General features: G+C 39.8%; 1 pseudogene; it reads right to left on the bottom strand.

Moving 5' to 3' along the window:
- Positions 1-3,995: 3,995 nt before the first annotated feature.
- Positions 3,996-5,422, bottom strand: LOC118834322 (annotated as a pseudogene).
- Positions 5,423-20,301: the final 14,879 nt, after the last annotated feature.

Genomic DNA, 20,301 nt, shown 5'->3' with positions numbered 1-20,301 from the left:
CTGACTGAATTAGAGGAAGAGAGTGCTTTGATGACCCCAAACTTCAGCCCGAAACAAAGCAGTCCTCATGCTTCACAAAATTGTTGTAAGAATAAAGGGGATTTTTAAAGAGCACTTTGAGATCTTCTTATCAGGATGGGAAGTCCATGGGCTTAATTGAGTCCTTGAATAACTTCACCGTGTGATTTAGTTTATGAATCAATCAATTCAAGAACAGTATTCAGAATTAAGCTGATGACATACTTAACTAGACTAAATCATTGAAAAGATCTATTATTAGGATTAATAGAATAATCACTGAGCCTATATAAATTTCAATAGCTTTAATTAAAAGTAAAAAAAAATTAATCTCCTGCTAACACAATAAAAGGATTAAGAGGATTTAGATTTACCATCCTCCTCTTCCCCCAAAACCTCTATTGAAAAAAATAAAATAACTTAGTTCTAGTCACTATACGAAGTAAAGAATATATTTATGCAGAGAGAAAGAAAAAACCAAGCTGGCTCAAATTAGTCTGAGTCCAGAAAACTACAAAATTATTAAAGCTGCTCCATTAGGAGGTGGAGATTTTAAAGAATACAGCTATATCAAAAGCAGTGCTAGTGGCCTGCTAGATACTCTAATGATTTTCTTAATTATATGTGAATTCTTGTGATTGACCTGGTTTTAATATAATATGATAATATGTTATGTAATGTATAAGATGCACTATGATGTGATAACATTGTATTTTATAATATAAAGGCTTATACTTTAAAAAAAAAAACTTGCTTCTGATGGGGTGCTGGGGTGCTTGTGCTTGGACCCTAATTCTAACATCACATTTCTCCTCAGTCTCTGCTTGGGTGCCTGTGCCTGGACCCCAGTTCTAAAATCACATCTCTCCCTAGCTTCAAAACATTGACCCTAGGAGTCTCCCTCCAGCTCAAGGGCAGCATGCCTTAACAAAACACTTATCTCTCCTCCTGATACTACAGCCAGCTGTACCCATAGAGAATTTCTTAGTTTGGACTCCTTGTATATTGCTAATTGGCTGTGCACTAGGACATAACAATATTTACTACTTACTGACCTTCCTGATATGTATTCTAGACATAGTCAAATGTATATTCCCTTGCATTCATCTTGTCTAACAAGACATTTGATGGAAGCAACCTGGATATCTCCAGTCAGCCCTGACCTTTGGTTGACTTAGTGACATTTCAGTCAAAACCACACCCCCAGGTGCCCCCCCCTTTGGTTATTTCCCAGTGAACTCTGGGTAAGATACCTGTACAGTAGATACAAAAAGTGCAAGTTCCTTTAAGAACTGATCACCCCTTAACCACTCCCTAATCCCACCCCAAAACACCTAATTGACAGGTTTCACCCCCAAATTTTGTATTTAAACTTTCCCTGTAGCCCTGTAAGGTTGTAGGTTCCCTAAGAATTCTTGCCCCCTGTAAAGCATAATAAATCTTTCCCACCTTGACTTAAAGAATGTTTGAGATGGTGAATTCATTCCAGATGGCCCCGACCCTCTCCAGTACTCAGGTCTTTGCGGGGCCCTCCCTCTCAATGACCCCGTCTGGGAACTCCAGTCTTGGGGTTTCTGGACCTCATCTCCCCCAACCCTCAACACTTCTTTTAGTGGTGAAATGGGTATCTGTCAAGTTAATTTTGTGGACAAAGAACTGGACAGAGTACAAAGATAAGAAAAATGGAGGGGAGAGAGGATGGAGGGAAAAAGCAACTATACAATGAAGTATTCTTTGTGTGTCAGAAGGCATATACAGAGGGGAATACAGACTGCTAGAAAAGATCACTTATAATTAACTTCTTCCAGGTTCTATGTTATTGTCTCCTGCTTTCATAACCTGTAGCCTTTGTTAACAGGATTTTACTGAGTCATTCTCTAACCTGGGAATGATGAACAGCAGGCCAGACACAAAATGCCAGTAATCAGGTAGAGGTTTAATTAATTAGTTTCATTATGAGGAACAGATATGCAAATTGGAAATTCTACCTACCCAAATTCCGCCTTGTTGTAGTGATGGCAGAGATTATATACATAAATCACAATGGGAAGGGAAGGGGAAAGGTAGATTGCAAACAATCATTTCCCAGGGCCTGACTCCCACAATCACTAAGGTATATCTGTCCTGAAGTTCTGTGGGAACTGCATTGTTTCAGTTCCTTGGGGATTGTTACTCATCACAGGACCAGAGTTCTGTAACTAGAAAAGGTTCTACAATCTTTGATTCACTTCATTTAAGGTACACAGGTACAAGAATGCAATGATTGTGAGAGCCTTGTCAAGGGTCTGATTGACCACTGAAAAATCTAAATTATATTCATTATGTATATCATATCAATTAATATGAAAATCATAATTCCTTTCAAACTTTGATCAACTATCATTACTCTTAAGGAATGGTTAAATACAGATGTACTTAGCTTTTTAAAAATCTATGCAAGCAAAATGCAAATTTAACACAAAAGATACTATAGGGTGAATATGTACTTTGTAAATGGAATCATTAAAATTCTATGCTTTGAAAGAGTTCTTTCAAATAGTGCTTCAACAAATTACTGTTAAATATTAATTAATCAATGTGTATTTAAGTATCATTTCAATCAAACTAGCTTGCTAACTGTTCTATACTCAACATTCCTTCAAACGGCCTCCTATGTCTGGAATACACCCCCTCTTCACCTCTGTCTCTTAAAATCCCTAGTTTCTTTCACAGTACCTTCTATAATCCATATCAGGGCTATCCAAAATGTGGCCTGCAGGCCTCATACCAGCCCAGTTTGACTTATGCACCTGCCTACAAGCATCGAAATTTACATAAATGCTTTAGCAAAGTATGCTGAACTACTGCAGAGCTCTCACTAAAATAGCAAATCAAAATATATTGTCTATTGTTTCAATAAAAACCTAAGGTTGGACAGCCCTGATCCATATCATGCTTTTCCTGATATCTCCTCTCCTCACCCCCTCCAGCTATTAATGAAATAACTTGAACTCATTAAGTTACTTTGTCTTTTCTTATATAAATATTATGTTTTTTATCCCCACCGTTTGATGGTGCCTTACACAGAGGACAATGGAAAGGTACACTGTGGGTGTGAACAGGCTGTAATGTATAAGCAACTAGGAACTCCAAAGACTAAAAGTAAAGGATGTCATCTAGATGTTATCTAGAAACTGTGTGACAGGGAGAGAAGATAGACCAGTAAGATGGGAAGAGCATGAGATGATGAGTGGAAAGCCAGAGGACCCCATTCATATTCTTGCAATGTTGGTATAAAGTAAAGAAGACCTCTTAGCATGTTGGATGGGCCCCGTGTGGCAAACTTTTTTTTTAGATGCTCTGAAACTTATTTTATTTTTTTAAAAAGACAACAATAACTTATATCATTAAACAAACCAGAAAGTTGAACAACCTTCTTCCCAAGCCCCAAAGCTGAGCTCAAGTACTGGCCAGAGAAGATGGTCCACGGCTCCACACTGCTCCCCTGGCCTGGCTCTGTGGGAAGCTACAGACCCTGAGACCCTGTCCTTCAGTGAGGCTGCCCCCAAGCCTCTGCCTGAGGAGCAAATTCCAGTCATCTCTTTAGGAAGGTGATAAAAGGGGCCAGGGAGGCACCTCTTCTCCATTCTCCCTTCTGGTTTAGTCTTCTCCCAAGCCTGGAGGCAACTCTGCTATTTCCACTGTGTAGCATCACTGCTTGCACAAGGGGCTGGGAGTCTCTTTCTTTTATTAGCAAAAGGCAAACAGACACAATGAAAACCTTAAAAATATAGAAATAATCTAACAAACGTGGCCACCTCAAAATCACACAAGCATGAGTGGAAAACCCCTCCGAATTCCAGTTTTGGTTCTGACTTCCCCAGGCTCCCTATCACTCTCCCTATGCTGATCCTATACTAGGTTCGTTTGTGATTTTTTAAAAAAAAAATATATAATTTTTTAAATGTTCCATAAAAATACCATTGTTCCTTGTCAAACACAGATATTGCAGCATGAAGAGTAACTGCTTTTTCCTTGCTCTATAAAATGTGAAAAGCTAATCACACTGGTTAATATAGAAAAATGCCAGAATCTCTAAGTATCACAAAAGCTGGTACCAAATGAGCAAGGTGGAAACTACTGAATGGCAGATGTTAGGATGGGGCTTAGGAAAACATTCCTTCCATTCAAGTCTTCAGCTAAGTTTCTCTTTCAGTCTCTCCCACCTCTCCAACTCTCCTCAAGTTTAACCTGTCTGGATCAGCAATGATAGAGTCAGGGCTCTCCATGAATTCTTAAGCATGAAAGCCAAACCACTGTTTAGAAAGAAAAGAACTCAATGTTGCTCTGATTTTGCAGAGCCAAACATTCCTCCCTCTACTCAGCTGCCCTCTAGGGATCATCTGGGTCTCCAAACACCAAACAACCCAGAAGAGAGGTGAAAGTCCTCACTTAGACCGAACCTTTGAACTGGTAAAAGGTGCATCAATCTTTTCCCACCCATGGGACAACACTGAGGATTGGCCCCTGGGGTTGGTCTGCTCTCCTTGTGCAAGGAATAAAGATTCCACCTTATTAAAAAAAGGTGCAATTCAAATAAAGATGACAGGAAGGCCTAACTGCTAGGAAATGCTGAAGAATGAGCAAGCCTCTTGTCCCTCCATGTGGAAAAGGTGACTTTTAACCACAGATTTGGGTTCGGGCCCAGCCAAGGTTGCCTTCAGTTCTCCGAGAGGGACAGCACCAGGGCGGCCTGAAACGCACTTCTTCGTCGATGTTGTAGTCCACAAAGGTGTCACAGGAGAATTTGTGTCAATGGAGGAGGTGCTGCAGGAAGTTGGCGCTCTCGTAGCCAGGGTCACCCCAGGGCATAGCTGAACAGATGGGCAGACCACTCGGTTTGAGTCACTGCAGTATTCTCCATGCAGTGCTTTACCAGCTCCTGCTGGTCCAAATTGTGGGCTCCACAGTACGGACACACAAAGGTGGATCTGTTTGGGATATTGCTGGGAATGGGCTGGGATGTTGCCACGACCAGGGACAAACTTGGTACAGTGGGCCATCTGCTCTTGGACCTTCATGCAGGAAGAAATGTGCGACCTCATCTTTGCAAGAGACACCTTTTTGCTGCAGCTCCGGCACGGAGCCTTGTAGGATGACAGCTGCTTTTCCACATTGGAGGCTTTGTACACTTTCTTTGGGTCAAAGGGCATTCGGCAGAGTGGGCAGAGCGGAGATGGCACCTGGAGACACGGCTGCAAACACTCCCCACAGAATGTGTGTCCGCAGCTGCCGATGGCCACGGGCTGGTGGTAGACCTCCAGGCAGATGCGACAGCTGTACTGGACCTCCAGGCCGCTCTCGCCTCCGGCGCGGGGCCGGGCCGAGGGGTTGCAGCGCGCTAGCGGGGGCTCCGGCCAGGAGGTTTTGCCGCTGCTGTGCTGAGGCCACCAGGCTGCGGAACATCGCTATGGCAGGGCCCGGCCCGCCCCTGCCCGCCGGCTCCGTTCGCTCCCAGTCAGCCTCTCCGGCTCTGGCTCAGTCTTGTTCTGGTCCGGGTCTCCGGCTCTGGCCCACCCCAACCCGAGCGTCCTAAATCATCTCAGGGCAAAACCGGCGGCGTGCAGTCATCGTCCCACTGTGGCAAACTTTTGAGAGAACATAAAGCAGAGTTACACAATTTGAGAAGGCCTGGATGGGTGAAGATCTGCATCATTCAGTGGAATTCCAAGTCAATGAGAGTACAAAACCATTTCGGTATTGAGTAATTGTACTGTAGGAGCCAGAGTGTAAGAACATGACTCCACAGTAAATATCAGCTAATTTGAATGAATGTAAACAGCAAAAAAAACTCTAACTATCCCATGAGAAAACTTGCACATGACCCTGGACCATCTATGTCTTCTTTGTTCTGTTTCTATATAATATCTCACCTGGCCTAAGGGTGGTGTGGAGATCTACCATTGTCCTCCTGCCACCAAGGACTGAGCCTTGTGAGTAAATTCCCCCAATTAACCCAATAAACCCTAATAAATCTATTTACTTCCATGCTGGCACAGACTACCCTTTTTTCTTCAGCATCTCAGTACTTTTTTGTTACAACAGCACTATTCCTTTAGATGGTTTATGTCCATTCAGTTGGCTTAGTCAGCATGATCTGCATCTCTACAGTAAACCATTCACCCCCAACTGAATGTAAGCTCCTTGAGGGAAGAGTTTGTTTTGTTTTTCTCTTCATATCCATCCTCAGGCTTAGCACAGTATCTTGCACATAGTAAATGCTTAATAATTCTTTAAGTTAAATTGAATTAATTAATTATTGAAATGCTGTTATAATTGTCAGTAGGCTAGCCAACTTTCTGAAATAATGTACTCCCTTTGCCTAACATTTAATACCATTGTTGTTCAATTGTGTCCAACTCTTTGAGACCCAATAAGGGGTTTTCTTACAAAGATACTGGAGTGGTTTGCCATTTCCTTCACCAGTGAATTAAGGCAAATAAATGTTAAGTTGCTTGCCCAGGATCACACAGCTACTGAGTGTGTGAGGCCAGATTTGAATTCAAGTCTTCCTGACTCCAGGCCCAGCACTCTATCCACTGAGCCACCTCAATAGTTTAATAGAGGAGTCTTGTTTGACATTCTTCCTCTCTATCTACCCCAGTCCCACCCCCTACTTTCTCTCAGGAAGTATTCCTCAGTATTCTGGTTAGTTAAAAATGTATCTAACCTGGTCTGACACTTCAATTTCCTCTTAATTATATCCAACTCCTTTCCTCTAAGAAAACAAGAAAATAGAAAGTCATGGGAATGAGGGTTCAAATTTCTCAGGAGATGAGAAAGAAAAATGAAATTGCAATTTGGCTTCTTGACAGTCAAGGAAGATGGGTGGCCATAAATAACCTTAGGAAGAAGAAAGCTGAGGCCAGTAAGCTAAAAATAGCCCCACAATACAGACTGCACTGAAATAATTAGTCTTGAAAAGGGGTTTGCCCCAGTGATCTCATTTCATGTCCTCAGATGAATTTCCACAGCAGTGGTAGGTGAGTAATGGGAAGCTGCAGGACATCTGGGTAAGCACAATAGTTTAGTTTTTTTTTTTCAACCCCATAATTTAATGTTGAAATAAATGGTAGAGCCCCCAAGCATCAAGATCAATTAGCTGATGGTTAGAGGAAATGGTATACGGCATCATAGTATAAATAGTACTCTTGGGATACTGCATTCACCTTGCATCATTAGCTCTAAATTCATAGTTTGCTTTGTGTGGCAGATATTACTAGAAGCTTTTCAAATGTATACTAAAGAGGGGTGCGTGTGTGTTTCAACAATCCGGCTAGTAGGTCCTGTGGGGGTGTAAGATCCCCCCACAGCCAGCACCCAGGAGGCTGCTGGCATGCCGGGAAGCACAGGCTCTTTTTGTCTGCTTAAACAAGGAAAGCACGGTGAAGGGGTTGACCAGCTTACTTTAATTCAGCATTCAGTTAGCATACAGACAACATTCATTTAGTTCAGGGGAAAAACGCCAGCATTCAGTTAGCATTCAGTTAGTTCAGGGGAGCATACAGACAAGCATCAAGAGACAGACCAAATACAGATTCATTTACTTACTTCAGGGAAAAAAGCCAGCACCCTGAGGTTCAGAACATTCATTTAGTTCGGGGGAAATGAACCAGCACCCCGAACTTCAAAACAAAATGCAACCAAATTACAAATATCAACAGACAGACCCAATACAATTCATAGTTACCAACATCTAGGCTCAGCCCGAGAGCAAGGGCTGGCCCATAGTCACGCTTGCCACTGCTCCCGCGCCAACCAGAAAAGGAAAGAGAGCTCTTCAAGCTGTCCTCTCCCCTCTTAGAGAGTTTTTGACATCATCAAGTGCCTCCTGAATGACCAGGGCTGATTGGTTCTTGAGTTGGCCCCTCCCCCTAGCATAGACTAGGTTAACACCCAATAGGGCGTGGCTCTGGAGTCAACACCTCCCCTCAGCCAGCCCCATGACTCATCACACAGGAAGTTCTCTGTTCTGCTGCATGGTCTCTGGGCTTCCTGCCCCGGAAGAAAAGCCCCAGCACCCAGCGAGGCTCAGTGAGGTAAACTGAGTCACTCAAAGAAAACAAAGGCCATTCTGGTCACAGTGTGTATATGTGTGTGTGTGCACATGTGCATGCACACACACATATGTATTTGTATATACCTAAATTATAAAGTACAATATAAATATAGGTATTCAAGGACTTTTCTGAATCTAATTCCAATTCAACAAGCATTTACTAAGCACCTAATATGTATGAATGTACAAGGCTCTAAGATAAATTATTGCCTGTTGAAATCAAACATCTGAAACAACTAATGTAAAAACAAAAGACATACCTCCCCTCCCCAAAAAAAACTTTAAAAGGAAGGAAGAAAAGAAAGAAAATAAAAGGAAGAAAAGCAGGAAGAAAGGAAAGAAGGAAGGAAGGAAAGGAGAAAGGAAGGAAGGAAAAAAGGAAAAAATCAAACATCACTATTCATGGTGCCCAGAGAGTTAGGGGTCTAGGAAAGCAGTGGTCAAACAGTTTAGTGCTTCTTTCACCTGGTGAACTAGAATCAAATTCAATCATACTCCAAAAATAAAATCTTCCAATACTTGAAGAGGTCTATTAACTTGGTTCTAGAATTACAAGCATGATTTCACTCCCCTCTTGGTGTCAGATGTTGCCAAATTAAATACGTAGGCAAATGATGAAAAGTGACACAAATCTTTCCTTTAGGATCAATTTCATTCTGTCACCTTGGCTTGATTTTGAAACGTTTTAAACTTATCAGGAACTATCAAATGAGAACATATATAAAGCATTTTGTAAACCTTAAAGCTCTATATAAAGATAAGCTATTACTATAAAAACTTGTGCTCTACTGGCCCAGTCTTCAAAATCCTGTGGTCACTGAGCAAAAGCTCGGGAATTGATTAATAGAATTTCTCTTTAATTTACTCTTTAAACCTTTGCCAAAATTCCATATAAATTCCATGCAAAATTCACTTCATCATATATTGCCAAATGATCTCTAACTGCCTTACTTCATTTTCCTTTTTTCCTCTTTCTTCTACAAGAAGATGATGAAGATGATGATGATGATGATGAAGAAGAAGAAGAAGAAGAAGAAGAAGAAGAAGAAGAAGAAGAATACATGATCCCACTACTAATCAACATGGAAGCTTTGATATGCCATTTCTAATCTGAGCAGGTTCACTTCTCCTTAGGCAACTCAGTGGTCCCCACTCCTAGAAGCTCACCATATTAGTGCTGAATTTAGTGCCCAAGTGTATACTCCATTACAGCTTAAAACTTCCCTTCCCTTCCTTAATCTGGATTGATAGAGGAAGTTCCTCATACCAATGAAATCACATCGGATTTAAAAAAAAACAGTGACATGGTACACCAAAGACAGGGTTTCATGGCATGAACTTCAAGGAGGTATTTGATCAAGGGGCCTGGATACATTTTTAAATCAGTGTAAACCATGAGAAAAAAAGTTAATTTTAGGATTCTAGATATATCGAGTTTCTTGAAATTATGAAGTAGAATATATAGATTGCTTTAGTTAATGTGACTAGATCAGAGCTTGATGCTCTTTACCATGTCTTGAGCCCCATTTGGCATCCTGGTGAAGCCTATGTTCTCCATTTCATAATAATACTTTTAAATGCATAAAATAACATGCATGGGATTACAAAGGAAATTAATTATATTGAAATACAGTCATCAAAATACTTAAAAATAATAAGTTCACAGACACCAGTTGAGAACCCCTGAATGGCCTTTGCAAAAGAATATTACTACATAAAATAATATCTAAGCAGAGTTTAAAGTGTCCTCTACAATAATAAGGTCTGGCTCTTCTCAATCCTTCAGTTTTTAGTAATTTTTGAAAACTGATTCCATTTTGTGCTAACCAGATAAATCGTATTATTTCCAGACTTTTCATCAAAACTGTCAAGTTAACATCATTGCCAACTCAAGAAGTAAATTTCCCCTACCTTATAGCCGGAGCCTTCATCAAAGCTTTGATGCCTATAGCATCAAAGTTATACCCAAAATGCACTGGGTATGTGTATTAAGGAATTGCAACTGAGAACTGGGTTTTAGCTTACTGATTCAGATCCACTGCATCTGATTAATGGAAAGGACTACAAGTAGTAGACAGCCTGACAAACTGACAGCACCCCTGATTGAAAGGGTATGCAATCCTTCTGATTTGGCATAACCATGCAGAGCATGAATAAAGGATTCAACATTTTTACAGTCACTTGACTACGATGAATATTCTGTTAATACATTTGATGCAAATTTACATTTATATTGGGTGAATATTGACTTCCCACTATCATCACTCTTTTCAATTTCCTGCAAGTGAAAGCAATACTTAAATACTTTGCATGACTTCAGGAAGAAATTAAAATTCCAAGGACTCCTTTCCTTGTACTATGATTTAAAATTAGTATTATAGTCAAAATATTTGTTTAAAGATGTATTCTAGAAGAAATCCAGATGGGCATCATAGTAATGATTTGAGAACTTCTAGAACGCTTTTTACAATTCAAAGGAAGAAAAATTTTGGATCTTGGCAACATCATCTGATGCAGGTCCCCATTTTAGAATTCCCAAGAGGAATATTGCATTGAGGTCATGTTTGGGTTTGGATTTTTTTTTTTTGAGAAATTGGCATTGCAAGTAGATTCTGATTCAAGTACCTTTAATTAATAAATGCCTTTAATGTTTAAGCTAAACAGTTAAAGGCATTGTTTTGTGTTGAGATCCCAAGCCTTTTCTCTGTAAGTCTGCCTTTTCTTTGGGGTTGTTGTTTCACTTGTGTCTGACTCTTTGTGACCCCACTGGAGTTTTCGCGGCAAAGATCCTTCTCCAGCTCATTTTATAGATGAGGAAACTGAGGCAAACAGGGTTAAGTCACTTGCCCAGGGTCATGCAGCTAGTAAGTGCCTGAGGCCAGATTTGATTGAACTCAAGTCTTCCTGACTCCAGGCCCAGTGTTTTACCCACTTGGCCACCTGCCTGCCCCTTTGTTTGGGGTTAAGTTCTTTTATTTTCCATCTCCTGCTTTATCACTGGCTCTGCAATGTTAAATAGATAGACCAGGGGCAGCTAGGTGGTGCAGTGAGTAGAGCACCAGCCCTGGAGTCAGGAGAACCTGAGTTCAAATTTGGCCTCAGACACTCGACACACTTACTAGCTGTGTGACCCTGGGCAAGTCACTTAACCCCAATTGCCCTGCCTTTCCCCTTCAAAAAAAAAATAGACCAGACCCAGAATGCAACAAACTCCTAAGCATCTAGTTACTACAGATGTTCCTACAGGGTAGAGTGTTTTATTACCTTGCACTGTTTTCGTTAAAAAGATGTATGAAGTAGGAAGATAAAGGGACTCATTTGAAATGCAGTTCAAATGACTTAAAGGAATTGCTTATAAGGCCAGAGCCACAGCTTGAGCACTTGGGATATAAACTTTTATATCCTGTCTTTTTTCTTTTCACTCCAATTTAAGTGTACTGCATATGCTTAGGACCATGTGTCAGAAATGGCATGCCTTTCTAAAAATGGATGAAGTCTTTTTTTTTTCATATAGACTATAATAAAATCACTTAAAGCTTCCTGTTTAATTTTTTGTTATTATAGTCCATTTAAATGTTGTCTAAAAGTTAAATCTGTAGAGAAGAATCTAATCACTTCAAAGTAAAACTCAGGGATTGTTGGATGAATAAAAAGTATCCATTAAGTGCTTACTAAGTGCTTCTTGTCCCTAAGGAGTTTACAGTCTAATAGGAGGAGGCAACACATATAGGGGAGTGATGGCCAGGAAAGGATTTTGGTTTGGGAAGCTACAGGGATGGTGAATGGAACCATACAGAAATGTACATGGCTTTTCCAGAAGCAATGGCAGTATTGATTTGGTTATGGTTCTCAGAGCAAGGGTTGGAGATGGGGAGAGAGCAAAAAGATGGAAGATGGCTGGGGTGAATAGCTGAATGGGATGTGAAGCATGATCTGTGTGGTCTGGCCTGGGGATGGTTAGATATTGTAGGCAATTGAGATTACGCTCATTCACTCATCAATAGGTTCCCTAACCATCCAGAATGGGAGTTCCAAAGCTAAGTGGATTAAGCCCTATGTCAAGAAGAAAGATGAGGTGATGGGATATGAAGCTAGAACTAAGAGAATTTTATTGTATTTAAATTTCAAGAAATACCCAACAGAGCAGTTGGTAGCTAAAGAAACCTGTTGGATGGGTAAAATACCATTTTCAAATAAAATGGAAAATTACTCCCTTCTAGTTGGAATAATATAATCACATAAATGTGTCTATAATCTGTCTTACTCTTCTCTGACCACATAGGGAGAGAGGACACAAGGAAATCAAAGGGAAAAGCAGAACCTCCTTTCAAATAAGGAAGCTAGAAAAGACAAATAAAAGTCATATCTTTAATTAGACGAACTATCCAAAGCAGGTAAAAACACACCTATGGCTCAAATGGAAAAAGGCACTGCAGCTATGAGAAGTTAGAAGGGCCTTTGAAAATAATTTGACCTGAAGCCTTTGATGTATTTTCCAACCTCAGGAGATATCATAATGATAAGGATTTACCGTGAATTGAAGGAGACTTCTAGACAGATCTAGGGATGAGAGCAAGGACAAATTAAGTATGTAATTTCCAATTATTAAATATTATTAAGAAAACTGCTAAATTAGACCAAAGTATTTATTTCTTAAAGATTTGTTCTGTTTTTGGTTGTTTTTGTTTTGGCTGGGCCTCTAATTTCATCTGCTAAAGAACTTCCCAATGGAACTTTACCAATGAAATTCAGCATTTTTTATGTAACTTTAATTAGAGTTGTAGAGATTAGAGAGTTGACTGTGTCTATGAGAAGTGAATTACTAGTCCAGGGTCACAGAGACAGCCTAAACATGAGCACACAAATAGGGAGAAAGGAGTAACCTAAAATCAATCAAACTAAATTCAGAAGATGGAGGCAAGACAGCAGTTCAAGGGGAAAGAATAGGTGGACCAGAAGGCTAATCCAATCAATGACAAGACAAGGTGGTAAGATATTATGCCAATTTTCTCTGTATAGGGCCAAAAGGTTCACCCTGGACATCTGTTAGAAAATATTTCTTTGCATTCTATACATGTTGCCTCACTACCTTTTAAGACAGTAATTAGAAAGGTTCAGTAACAATCTGATGGCAGACAGCCTTTCCAGCTTTCCTTGAGCTCCAAGGAATTTTTCAAACCTGACCCTAGGGCAAAATACTCAGAGTAGGAATAGGGTAAAAGTTACAGGAGCCAAGTCAAGCAATCAAGAAAGAGAGGACAAAAAAACAACGACCTTCATAGATGGTAGAGAATGGAGGGGGCTAAAGTCAGTCTCCCATTTGGATCCTAAATACTAAATGCTGCCATTATGATTTCCATTGAGAGCTGCCTATCTCCCCTAGGCTTACCAGAGCCAGCCAGCATCCATCCAGGATATAGGAACAAGGCATTGGTGAGAAAACCTTAGAGATTTCCTCCTGTGCTTTCCTGGGATGCTGAGATTCACTCAGTTGTTACTCATTTCACTTGCTCCCTTGCTTTACCCACTCTCAAAAAAGCAGAGGGGGTGGAGACAAGATGGCGGCTGGAAAGCAGGAACTTGCATGAGCTCCCTACCAGGTCCCTCCAAAAACCTATAAAAATGGCTCTAAACAAATTTTAGAACTGCAGAATCCACAAAATAGCAGAGGGAGGCAGGGCTCCAGCCCAGGGAAACCTGGATGGTTGCTGGGTGAGGTCTATCGAGCATGGAGCTGGGAGCAGAGGGGAGCAGAGCTCAGCATGGGTGCAGCAGGACCAACCCGACCAGGAGCCAGGCGGAACAAGCCCTAGTGCCCTGAATCAGTGAGCTGTGGCAGTTACCAGACTTCTCAACCCATAAACACCAAAGACAACAGAAAATGTTAGTGGGAAAAGCTATGGGGACAGAGTGGAAGGAGTTCGTGGTTTGGCCACTGCCCCGGAGGTAGCAGGGGTGGCGCAACTATAGAACTACAGTTGGAGTTGCTTCCGGCGCCAGGCCCACTTGGTGGGAGCAATTAAGTGGCAGATCAGAGCAGGAGTGAAGAGCCTGCTTAAGATTTGAGTCAGTTCCGGGTTGGTGGTTCTTGGGGAAGGAGAAGTGCTGGTGTGGCAGAGCTGGCTGTATAGAAATAGCTCTGAAAGCAACAGCACATCCCTTCAAGCTTGGAACAAAGTACTCTCTGCTCTACAAGCAGTCATACCCTGACGAAAAACTCAAGAGTCAAGTAAGTTGGCTGGGAACATGGCCAGGCAGCAAAAACACACTCATATTCAGTCTCAGACTTTGGAATCTTTCTTTGGTGACAAAGAAGATCAAAACATACAGCCAGAAGAAGTCAACAAAGTCAAAGAGCCTACAACAAAAGCCTCCAAGAAAAACATGAACTGGTCTCAGGCCATGGAAGAGCTCAAAAAGGATATGAAAAAGCAAGTTAGAGAAGTAGAGGAAAAATTGGGTAGAGAAATGAGAATGATGTGAGAAAACCATGAAAAACAAGTCAATGACTTGCTAAAGGAGAACCAAAAAAAATACTGAAAAAAATACTGAAGAAAACAACACCTTAAAAAATAGACTAAATCAAATGGCAAAAGAGCTCCAAAAAGCCAATGAGGAGAAGAATGCCTTGAAAGGCAGAATTAGTCAAATGGAAAAGGAGGTCCAAAAGACCCCTGAAGAAAATACTACCTTAAAAATTGGATTGGAGCAAGTGGAAGCTAGTGACTTGATGAGAAATCAAGATATTATAAAACAGAACCAAAGGAATGAAAAAGTGGAAGACAATGTGAAATATCTCATTAGAAAAACCACTGAGCTGGAAAATAGATCCAGGAGAGATCATTTAAAAGATATTGGACTACCAGAAAGCCATGATCAAAAAAAGAGCCTAGATATCATCTTTCAAGAAATTATCAAGGAGAGTTGCCCTGATATTCTAGAGCCAGAGGGTAAAATAGAAATTGAAGAGATCCACAGATCATCTCCTCAAAAAGATCCCAAAAAGAAAACTCCTAGGAATATTGTTGCTAAATTCCAGAGCTCCCAGATCAAGGAGAAAATATTGCAAGCAGCCAGAAAGAAACAATTTGAGTATTGTGGAAACACAATCAGAATAACACAGGATCTAGCAGCTTCTACCTTAAGGGATCGAAGGGCTTGGAATATGATATTCTGGAGGTCAATGGAGCTAGGATTAAAACCAAGAATCACCTACCCAACAAAGCTGAGTATCATGCTCCAAGGCAAAATATGGATTTTCAACAAAATAGAGGACTTTCAAGCTTTCTCAGTGAAAAGACCAGAGCTAAACAGAAAATTTGACTTTCAAACACAAGAATCAAAAGAAGCATGAAAAGGTAAACAAGAAGGAGAAATCCCAAGGGACTTACTAAAATTGAACTGTTTTGTTTACACTCCTACTTGGAAAGATGATGTGTATGATTCATGAGACTTCAGTATTAGGGTAGCTGAAGGGAATATGTATATACATATATATATATTTTTGTGTGTATGTATGTGTATGTGTATATATATATAATATATGTATACATATATATAATATATATGTATACATATATAACATATATGTATACATATATACATATATGTATATATATAGACAGAGGGCACAGGGTGAGTTGAATATGAAGGGATGATATCTAAAAAAATAAAATCAAATTAAGGCATGAGAGAGGAATATACTGAGAGAGGGAGAAAGGGAGAGGAGAGATAGAATGGGGTAAATTATCTCGCATAAAAGTGGCAAGAAAAAGCAGTTCTGTAGGAAGGGAAGAGGGGGCACATGAGGGGGAATGAGTGAATCTTGCTCTCATCGGATTTGACCTGAGGAGGGAATACCATACACACTCAATTGGGTATCTTACCCCACAGGAAAGAAGGAGGAAGAAGATGAAAAAGGGGGGATGATAGAAGGGAGGGCAGACAGGGGGAGGAGGTGATCAAAAACAAACACTTTCATAAAGGGACAGGGTCAAGGGAGAAAATTCAATAAAGGGGGATAGGTTAGGAAGGAGCAAAACATAGTTAATCTTTCACAACATGAGTATTGTGAAAGGGTTTTACATAATGATACACATGTGGCCTATGTTGAATTGCTTGCCTTCTTAGGGAGGGTGGGTGAGGAGGGAAGAGGGTAGAGAATTTGGAACTCAAAGTTTTAAATACAGATGTTCAAAAACAAAGAAAAAAAAAGTTTTTGCATGCAACTAGGAAATCAGATACACAGCCAATGGGGTGTAGAAATTTATCTTGCCCTACAAGAGAGGAAGGGAAAAGGGGATTTGAGTGCAGTGGGGTGACAGAAGGGAGGGCTGACTGGGGAACGGGGCAACCAGAATATACGCCATCTTGGAGTGGGCGGGAGGGTAGAAATGGGGAGAAAATTTGTAATTCAAACTCTTGTGAAAATCAATGCTGAAAACTAAATACATTAAATAAATTTTAAAAAACTGAAAAACAAAACAAACAAACAAAAAAAAGCAGAGAAAACCTTGGGGGAAAGTCAGCCTGACTTTTTTTCTACCCCTTTCTGAGGTAGACAATGGCCATTTTTAAAGCTGCTATCTTCGTAAATAGAATTGTATTAAGAATTTTCTCAGTATGTGAGTGATAATGTATTCTGTAACACATGCTCTGAGGTGCTTATCCCAATTCTCACTTACCCTGATGAGTCAGATTCCCCAGAGCTCAGTGACTATGTCCCCTCAGGGCTCTAAGACTATGAAATTCATGACAAAAGACTCACTATATCTGGTCTCTTTTTTTTTTGATGGGGGAAGGCAGGGTAATTGGGGTTAAGTGACTTGCCCAAAGTCACATAGCTAGTAAATGTGTCAAGTGTCTGAGGCCAAATTTGTACTCAGGTCCTCCCGACTCTCAGGTCCTCCTGACTCCAGGGCCAATGCTCTACTCACTGCACCACCTAGCTGCTCCTCTGGTTTCTTTCAAGGAGAAGGGTAGTAATTAGTTTATACTCCTCAATTTAGCTCTTTCTCCAAAATGCTAGTTATACAAAAGACCATCATAAATAGGGAACAGCAAATAAACCCATTTATCTAAGTAAACAGAAACTGGAGAAGTAATAAAGATTAGAATGTACCAAAGGATACACAAAAAGTAATTGAGCTCTTCTACTGGGAGTAAGATAAGAACTTAGTTCAAGCCAGGAGAGAAAGAACAATCTCACCCAGAAATTCATTCTATCAATCTCTAGAATTTCAAGTATGTCTGGAGACGTAATAGAGATAGCTATCCATGTACATCTGCCATTCCAGAGTATTTCTGTCACCTCTCTGAAGTATCCTCTCTTCACCTGTATCTCTAAAGAAGCTCCCTAACTGTAAATCCCTTATTTTCAGGAAGTTCAGTATTCTCTATGCTATTCAGGAATCACTTCTCCTTTCATAAGCAGAATGTAGCACTATAATTAAAATCTGGATGACCATCTGTGTCAAAAGAACAGTGCCACCATAAGGGAAAGGCACTGAGATACCAAAGAAAGAAGGCCATGGAAATAGAGTTTATTGGGTTAACTGGGGAAGTTTACTCATAAGACCAGTCCTCGGTGGCAGGAGGACTGAATAGTGGATCTCCGCATCACCCTTAGGCCAGGTCGTATATTATATAAAAACAGAATAAAGAAGGCATAGTGTCCAGGGCCATATATAAATTTTTCCATGAGGTAGTTAGAGCTTCTTTTTGCTATTTACATTAAAGGTGGTTTACATTAACATGGAGTCATAGGTCACATTCTCACACTCTGGCTCCTACTATATCATTTGAATCTGTGTCAATTTGGCGTGTGTGTGTGCGTGTGTGTGTGTATGTATGTGCTAGAGGTTAGATTGAGAAGAGAAGAATGATACATGAAAAGGAAGCATATTTAGAGCAGTGAGATTTTGTAAATTACATTTCAATTTTGTCCGTGAAAACTGTCTGGGGAGTATTTATTTATTTGTTTGTTTTTTAAATCATATTTTCTATTTCCCCAGTTAAATGTAAAGACAATTTTTAACATTTATTTTAAAAGATTTTGAGTTCCAAATTTTCTTTCTCCCTCCCTAAACTCCCCCCTCCCTGAGGTAATAAGCAATTTGATATAGGTTATACAAGTTCCATCAAGCAAAACATATTACTATATTAATCATGTTGTAAAAGAAGACATAGACCCAAAGGGAAACACATACACATACCCACTCACTAGTAAATATTTATGAGTGTGTATACACATACATATACATATATGTATTATGTGCGCATATACATATATGTATTATGTGTATATATACATACACATATAAATCCATGTATATGTATTCTGTATATATGTGCATATATATGTGTGTGTGTATGTGTGCGTATACATAGAGAGAGAGACAGAGACACAAACAGTTTACCAAAGATTGAAGGATTAATTTATAAGAATAGTTATTATCAACTAAAGTAATAAAATAGTACTTCACCACTTTGACATCCTGACATTTCATTAGTGTGAGTACTGCTTCCTCAAATGCAAAAAAGTAACTTCTTTACATCTAAGTAGGTCTTTGAGAGTCATCATAGCCAAAACATTCATCACCCTGAGGTCAACTGGTGATGAGCCCTTCCAACCTTGACGAGGCTGATCCTCATATAACAGACATACAATCTGTCATCAGGCCCAAACTTGAAGCCCTTCCAGCTTCCAGCTAGGCTTGCTCAGCTGTCAAAATCCCAGGGTCATTTCCATGCCACAAGGAAGCATTGGCTGAAGGCTGTACTCCTATTTGTAAAATGCTACTTCACAATTGACCACATGTGCTAATGGTTTGCTGAAAGATGTAGAGATTACTTGAAAAACTATCCAATCCAGTAGCTTGGACTTTTGGAAATATATTGGTCAAGAACTTGAGATGAATAAATGAAAAAGAATGTTATGATCCAGCCATGTTTTTAACTGCTCATAATAAATTGCATGGCTGTGTTCTCCATCTGCAATGTGCACAATCAATGCTTACAATCCCCTGCACCCACATCATGCCCCACATTTTTACTTCAATTTTAATAAAAATAGAAATTACTTATTTCAGGAACTACTCCTAATTTTTTTTTTTACAAGATTCCAAAGCACAAATCATCTGGCAAAGAACAGCAACTTGCTGTTCAGTTGATGAAATTCCAGCAAAAGAAATTTCAATAGTAAATACAGGCTGTTCACCCTTTGAACATTACACAAAATTTAGGACCAGGAATATGAAGTGTTTGGAGGATCAACTGTCAGCATCTGTAAGGTCATTGTGGGTAGGAGGTGGGAATATTGGTGGTTAAAAGTTTGAATTCCTTCATTTCTGGGAGATACAAGTCAAGTGGAATTCAATTCAGCAACCATTTATTAAGTGCCTTCTACATGCCATACATTGTGTTGGGTGCTGGAGATACAGATGCAAAAAGGAAATAATCCCTGCCTTCAAGGAGCTTATTATATCCAGTAGAATTCATTGATTTGTCAGCCATAGGGCACTCTGATTGGGTTTAGCAAGAAAAGTAACTTTTCATTGGCAAGAGAAAAGAATGACATAATACGGTACTTTTTTCTCTTACCATTAAATTCCGTGAAATTTAGGAATTTAGCAATGGTAGCCTAGGCACCCAAACAATAATTCTAGAGACTAGGTGAAGAAACCATACTTAGGGTGTAGGCTGTGGAGGGTCAGTCACTGAGAAATCAATAGTTATTTTTTAAAGGCTACAGAAAGATGGATTTAATTTTTTTTTATTATCACTGGAAAAGTTTTCCAAAGTGAGCTGACATTGTTTCATTCGATAAAAAACTAATCACTAGAAATGCTGAAGTTCGGAACTTCCTGAAGAGTCACAGAAATCATCTAAAGTTCCCAAGCAAAAAGTTCAATAACCGGAAGATGACTGGATCTTGATATGATTAGATGTTTGTTGCAAAGTATCAAAAATCTTGTCAAAGACTGTAAAGAATGGGTACTAAATATGAAGCGGTAGTAATGGATCCTGATTATATTTCACAATATTTCAAATCTGGTGTCTTTCACTTAAAAATCTTGATGTCATTTTGTTTTCTTAATGTGATTGCATCCAGTGCCACAGGATGCCTGGCATTGCAGACTAGGCACTGTAGTGTTTATATAGTTCAGGTGTCACATGCCCCTTGC

This window comes from Trichosurus vulpecula, chromosome 1 (assembly GCF_011100635.1).
Source record: "Trichosurus vulpecula isolate mTriVul1 chromosome 1, mTriVul1.pri, whole genome shotgun sequence".
Classification (NCBI taxonomy): Eukaryota; Metazoa; Chordata; class Mammalia; order Diprotodontia; family Phalangeridae; genus Trichosurus; species Trichosurus vulpecula.
Note: the sequence above shows the minus strand (reverse complement) of the source record. Positions and strands in the feature narration are given on the sequence as shown.